The following is a 7259-nucleotide window of genomic DNA, read 5'->3' on the forward strand; positions in this document are numbered from 1 at the left end:
CTAGGGGTTTGACAGAACAGAGGATCAGATTAAGGAGACAGTGTGCATGGCAATACCATTTGAATGGACCCTGCACAGCGGATCATGGAATGAACAATATGGTGCCTACCTGAGGCGTCCTATTCCTGCTTCTAGGAGCATACAATGGAGCATGCCACTTTTTTTTTTCTTATGTATGGTGCCTTTGTATAAAATTGGAGAGACATAGAGGTACATCATTGGCCTATAGCAGTCTATGGGTGCCTTATTACAGATCTGTAATACAGCAGTTACATGAGGCCTAAGGAAACTGAGTAACAGAAAAAGATCTAATCAATTATTTTACCTAAGCTGGGTATTTTATCTATGCAATAGACACATACATTATATTGCATTGATTTCATAACCAATAGTTGAGAAGGAGCCAGTGATGACACTAAGTTTCAAGTTGCCAATGTACTTCTGGCCGGTTGGACATTTTGAAACCATTTGTTTGGAGAGATTTTAAAATCTGGTAGTTGGCACAAATATAAACATCAGTAGCTATAAGGTTGGAGGATACAGACTAAGATACGAGAAGTTCTTAAGAATGGTGCAGTGTAGATATAATGCAGAATATTTATTTCACAATACTGAAATAGTAAAGTGTGAACAAGCCCTGCTTGGGACTGATGTTCCTGTCTTTGATTTGGGCATCACGTTCTCATTAATATAGATAATGCTTATTTTGAACTTTAAAATGAAAGCACCACAGGACCTAAAATAGAAGCCTATCTACTAAAAAAGAGCTAAAGTCCTGCAAAACATGGGACAACGGCCGAGAGATGTATGTTGCCATGACTAAGAGCTGTGCAATGCTGGATAATCATCAATGTATTCATAATTTATGCAATTTTAACACACATTCTTCATTTTGTATATATCTATCTAGGTAAGCTTTCCTACTCTTCAGAGAAATAATGGTGGACTAATAAGTTTTCCTCCATCAGAAGAGACTTTTCTTCACCTGAGGCAAAGGTTCAGTCCACTGCCCAAATCCTGTATCTACATAGCAAGGCAGAGTGGCTTGTTGGTGCCTCCCCTGGTACCCAAGACCTGAGCCTCATGTCCCGCCAGTAAACCCCATTGCTGTGCCCCCATTCTTCATAATTTTCCAGCAGTCATTCATATAGTGATGCCGTTTTTTGCCTGCGTAATTCTGCTGACCATGCTCAACTACACTCTGTTAAATGGCAGCTTTGCCTGACATATACCCTTTAGTACCAACCTACAGCAAAATATGAAGTCCACAAAACCTTTAGGTGGGACAGGACTGTTCCACTAATGACAGTGATGTAGCATTTGTCTTGTATTTATTAGAAATCATTTGTATGATGTCGAATGGTTAACATTTCTTGCTAAAACCCATCATTTATTTGCAAAGTTTGCAGACGTCTGATCATTCTCATTAAATCAATGCTTCTAAATAAGGCAGGAGAATCAGAGGCCCCAATGCCTCAAAGCGCTATGAGCCAAGGTTTTTAGTCCCAGTACAAGGCAGCCATGCAATCCTGATGACAATTAACTAGTTCATTAACATAAATGTTTGGACCTAAATGCTCAAACCATTAACCTCTTAAAGGGGATGTGCAGGTGTAGTTTTAAGGTTATATGTAAATCTTTACCCTTGGGAAACTTTTACCATCTTTAGATTTTCTGTGGCTTTTTTCCATTAGGACACAGCGATTAACAGTGACTGCAGAGTAGCTACATTGTAAAATGCAGTGTTCTGCAACCTGTAGCTTTCCAGCTGATACAAAACTACAACTCCCAGCATGCCCTGACGGTCACAGGCTGTAGTTCTTCAAATACGAAGAGTCACAGAATGAGGACTACTGCTCTAATGGAAATCTGAGGTAGTCTAAAATCCAGTCTCATCATAAGTTCAGGCCATGGCCATTGTACAAGTCATGGTATAATCATGTTTGACCATGAGCATTAGTCATCCTCGAAGTTTCAATATGGCAGAAAAAGATGTGGGCAGTCCAACCATGATGGAATTCTTGTGATCACAGGCTTTACTTGAAGCTCCTGGGCAAAATCTGTAATATCACCCCCCCCCACGATCATGTGCCACTTATAATACTGGTGTCTTCTTATGTAGCAGAGGTGCCCTTGGACCCCCTCAAGAACCAGGGCCCGTGTGCTAACTCTAGACCCTCTATAGGTAGGGCTGTGATTACGATTGTTGTGTGACTTTTCCCCCATAGGGAAACATAGAATTTGTGTGATTTTACCATGACGGTTGGACCAAAAGTTGCCCTGGACCCCAAGCCTTGGGCTCAAAACATTGGCCATCAGACTAACTACTAATTTTCCATGAACTTTCATTGTTTCATGCAAATCTTATATAATACAGTATTTTTAAGGTAGGTTATAACTACACATCAATAAGAATACTAATGCCATTTGGGGTCTGGAGAAAGCTGAGTAACAACCCATATGAGCACAGGTGTCAATAAAGAGGTTTTCCCATTTTAGCAAGTGAGCACTAGAAGCCCCATCATTTTACAAGACTGAAGGTGTCAAGGCCTCTCCTGACCAGCTGCTGTGGAGAGAACTGCAATTCAACCCCAACCTCAACTTTCTATCTTTCATAAGGGTTTTTACAATAGTCAGAAAAACCTATGTAATGGTGAACACTCAGAATCTCATATCCATCATGAGACCATTGAACTCACAAAAAGTTGAATAGTATATAAAGAAACTGCCCCAAAAGGATAACTCAGTGTATTTTGTTTTTTATTTACGTAGGAAATATTCTTTAAATGGAAAACCATCCAATTTCTCTTGTGCCTCTGAGAGGTAAACACTGACATTTCTAGAATTTATAGCCTTTCTCCTGGAATCTTTGGCAGTAGCACCAGCTGTACCAGCATCCTCCGAGCCAAGGTTTTAAGGCTTGTCTCCATTATGAAGCTTCCAAGAAGTCCAGATGAAAGAGATTTAATAAGTAGCAAAAAAAACATTGTTTTGGCACAAGATGTTCAGAATGAAGCTCTGTACAAATCCAAAGTAGATTGTATCCAGAACATACATTTTTGAATTATTTTCTCCACTATACAATATACAGCAGCCTGGCACTGGGTATTGTGACATAAATAAATATTCCAATGAGTGGACTACAAAAACATTTCTGCTTGTGTTCTTTTTTTTGCAATGACTGACCAATAACAGAACAAATATCTTCATAAACTGTAAAAAGTCAATTTGTTTCCTATAGGGTTTAATTTACACAAGGAAGGGAACCGTAAATAATATGGCAGCATTGAACCCTTTAATACATTACTGCGTTGAATTTTTCATCTGCTGTGTTAACCTTACTGTCTTCATGTGCAGAGCATTCACGTGCTATTGAAGAACTTTAATAAGCTACAGATTATGATTTATATATAATGTACAAGTATTAATAGGGTCTGGACTAATCCGATTTATCAGCATTCAAGAAATAATAAATATTTCACGTGTTAAAATCTATAGATTACCCAGGGACTGTTGACTATAGTAAAATGTCAATTAGAAATGTGAAGGCATTTGACCAGCCTTCTTTGAGCTCGGTGTATCGGTGGTTTGAGTTTGGGTATGGAATATATATTACCTTGCCAATATTTAGTTATAATATATGTGTTATTTCTTAGAGGGGATATCTATATTTATGACCAAAAAAAGGGAGAGAATATATAAAGACTTCTTACAGGTCTAGTTCCTTCAGTGTGTATGCCCCTATAGGGAGGTCCTTCTAATGATCTTGAAACTTTGCTTTATTTGGTTTTTGTCTTTTAAATCTATCCATTGACTATATCTATCATTTGACTAAGATGATGATTCTTTTTCTAGCGGTTGGTACAAGTTTCTTATCATTAATTGAGGTCTTGCCTAGAAAAGTTCATTGTGTTGTTACCCTTGATACAGTAATCGTTCTGTTGTATGATATACATTTATGGCTTGTATCATGTAAGGAAATTTTGCTCATAAACTAAAGTAATTAAAAATGGAACAGCCCTTAAATCAGAGGGTGGGATAAACCATTCTGGGCAAGTACGTTCCACATTTGATACATTTAGATGGTCATTAGGATAATTTTTTTTCCGTTTTTTTCTATTTCATTCAACTCTATTAGAAACAATATTATTTCTTGTCAAATTATTATAAGTATTGAGCATAATATGCAATAATCTATAGTTTTAATAATTTAATTTTTTGGAGCAGGGTAAATATGTGCGTTAAATTGATATGTATATATTCTAATAACTATCTTAAGAACCAAATAAAGACATGTAGTGCAGCTATTAATCCCATTCCACAAGTGATATCTGCAGAGGTCAACCTAGAATAACGGTACTTAACCTGGATGGATTTCTGGTGGTCCATAAACTTGCATGGGAAGCAACAATCTTACAAGAAAATGTCACCAATAGAAATCACAGATATCATTTACACTCCTAACTACTTGAATTTAGGATCCATATACTTCTTAGACTATCCTTGGCATTCTAATCTAGAATATTCTTTACATTTCTATCAATCATTATCCAATTGTGTCAAGATGTAATTTCAATTTTTTTTCCATAACCTCATATTTATTCATTTAAAATAATCTAATTATTAAGTATCCAATGCATTTCTCTACTACCCATAAATGACCTACTTATATAGTCAGAACCCTACATTTGTCAACCACGAATTTGGACCTTTTCTAAAAATACTTGTGTGGGTCTAGAAATCTAGAAGTCTAGAGCTCATCTCTAGTATGAACCTAGTTGACCTCACTGACCAAGCAGAAATACTGCAGACTACAATGTACGAAGATGCCTCTGCTCCAAATCGCATTTTTTTTCTTCGCTGCAGGGAGTCCATGGAATATTATAAAACAAATCTATTACAAGAAGACAAACTGCTGCGGAAGCTTAATAGACCTAACATTCGCTGACAAGCAGATCAAATCTTATCTTCCCAACAAAGCCAGAATACAATATGTAGTGTTTTATCGAGCTGTGCATGCCCCCGTTCTAAATATTCTGCAGTGTACGAATAACCCAAACCTACTCCCTCTACCTTTGGTGGAACACTCTGTTTTTATGTACATGTGTTAGAGAATCCCGGTAGGGTTTCTTCTCTAATTGTAGCAATTCTTTTCTACGGAGAATGCTAGTAATACAAAAGATGTGTCTTGAATAATTTAAGAGGAACACAAAAGGCAGAGAACATGGGGTGGTTATTATATGTTATATTGAACACTAGGAACATTCAAAAGCCTATTCTATTTTTTTTTTTTAAGTAAAAGTAACAAGCCTATTGAGAAGTATGTAATGAGTTTGAAGCCAGTGGGATTATCAGGAAGGAACATTTTCCCAGGCTTGGAGACAAGATCCTGCACTGTATGGGCTTCCCCTTAGTTGTGATTGCTGTACATCAGTTTTCTATAGAACATTCATCCTCCTCTGTTCCGCTTAGATGGGGGCCACTTTATGAGGCTCCTTGCAGGAAATCATTTGTAGTCAAAGTTACTCTTTTCGACCCTGCCAAGTGGCACTGACTCATTTTCTGGTGCGGGTGTAATGGAAGAGGGAAAGTGCGCCGCATTAGATGTTTGGGCAACATGTTGTGCTACTTGTAATCTGATTGCCAGGAGGGAATACATTCTCCCGTTAAAAGCTTGTAATTGATTCACAAAGTCTAACATTAAACCCATTAAAAGGATGGAGGAGATAGGATAACTTCAAGAAGCTTCCTGAAGGCATCCATTTCAACTGACAAGTGTTTGTAAATAATTTACCAAACAGGATGAAGAGTGAAATCCTTATACATTGTTCATGGTCAAATCTCAGACTCTCCCTCCCTCTTGGCTCGTTTATAACCGAATCACACATCAACCCCCGAAAATCAAAATCACAACAAACCAAATTAGTCATATATAGAATTGCATTTATCAAATCAAATCTAAATTATTTTACATAGCAATGTAACAGGATAGAATATAGTCAGATGTAGGAGAGCTGAGTTTGTAATTTGTAAAAAAAAAAAACACACAAAAACCAAACACACTGTGATGTGGATTCTATAGGACTGCAGGTAAGTTTACTGCATTTAAGATTTATGATCATACACAATGTGGAGTCAAAGGGTTACATGACAAATTCACCTCTGCTACATCTGTAGTAAATCTTTATTTTGCATTTTGCAAGGTAAAGAGGGAAAACTAGTATTTTTTCAGAATAGTTTTTCAAACAATGGGAATTTTAATTAAATAAATAGCAAATGGAGCACATACAAACAACCGTCCTCTTTTTTTACTAAAATTTGTTGGAAATCATGTAAAGATTTTTAAATCTTTGATACAAAATAATGCATTGGGGATGGCATACACTGAACTACTAGGGATAAAGGAAATAAATAAGAGGAGAAAAGCAGAGATGATTGCATAGAAGAATAAAAAGCAGATGCTTACCTATGTCTTCAGTAACGGAGTGTCTTACTCCTCTGCAGATCCTTAGTGCATTGGAATGGTCAGAGCATTAGACAAAAGGAGGCTCTGATCTGCGCTAGCGTTCTCCCCACAACGAAGAGCCCAGGATGATCAGTGGTTGAGTGACGGGAGGGTGGGATATACCTTACAGAACACGTGAAAGGAGAGGAGGAGACTAGCTGTCATTGAGGGGCTGCTGCAGTATTTGTAAAGCTGCGCCGGTATGAATAGGATATAAACTTTTAATATAAATCTGTATAGTGCTATTCGCCATTAGCTATGCAGCAGGCTTATGGTGTAGATGTATATTGATAGGGAGAGGCACAGAACAGAGGCTGTGTCGAAAGAATGATGAAATGTGTTGGTGCACTTGAGCATGTAATGTGTGAAGAATGTGTCAGTACAGATATTCCCGCAAATGTGTCAAGTCTTGCATGTAGTGGGAAAAAAAAAGGGCATATTTGTGAGAGCATTGACCAAGGTCCATGACCAGTGCCCAGATCAGCCCTCTGGGCCAGATTGAAATGGGAAACTAATCTCTGCTCAGTTTTCGGCTTGTTTAACCATTCACCGAGATGTATCCCCAAAATAAATTTACTAAATCTTAAAAAGTCACTTTCGATAGATTGTAAGCTCATAGGTATTTCTGAAAATGTAAACGTAAAAATATACTGCATAGTACACTGGGACCGTCACATTGTACCAGGGCGGACGCACCATATGTGCAGCTGCATACGGGTCCTGTAGGCAATGGGGCAAACCACCATCTTAAAGG

At 37.7% G+C, this 7259-nt stretch overlaps 1 protein-coding gene across 1 annotated transcript in view; it reads right to left on the reverse strand.

The window, feature by feature from the left end:
• SERTM1 (serine rich and transmembrane domain containing 1) overlaps window positions 1-6808 on the reverse strand; it is a 28242-nt gene extending 21434 nt beyond the window's left edge. Inside the window, exon 1 of the mRNA XM_075850033.1 lies at window positions 6467-6808. The gene's annotated coding sequence lies outside the window, so the exon portion shown is untranslated. The remainder of the gene's footprint in view (window positions 1-6466) is intronic.
• Window positions 6809-7259: the final 451 nt, after the last annotated feature.

This window comes from Rhinoderma darwinii, chromosome 2 (genome assembly GCF_050947455.1).
Source record: "Rhinoderma darwinii isolate aRhiDar2 chromosome 2, aRhiDar2.hap1, whole genome shotgun sequence".
Classification (NCBI taxonomy): Eukaryota; Metazoa; Chordata; class Amphibia; order Anura; family Rhinodermatidae; genus Rhinoderma; species Rhinoderma darwinii.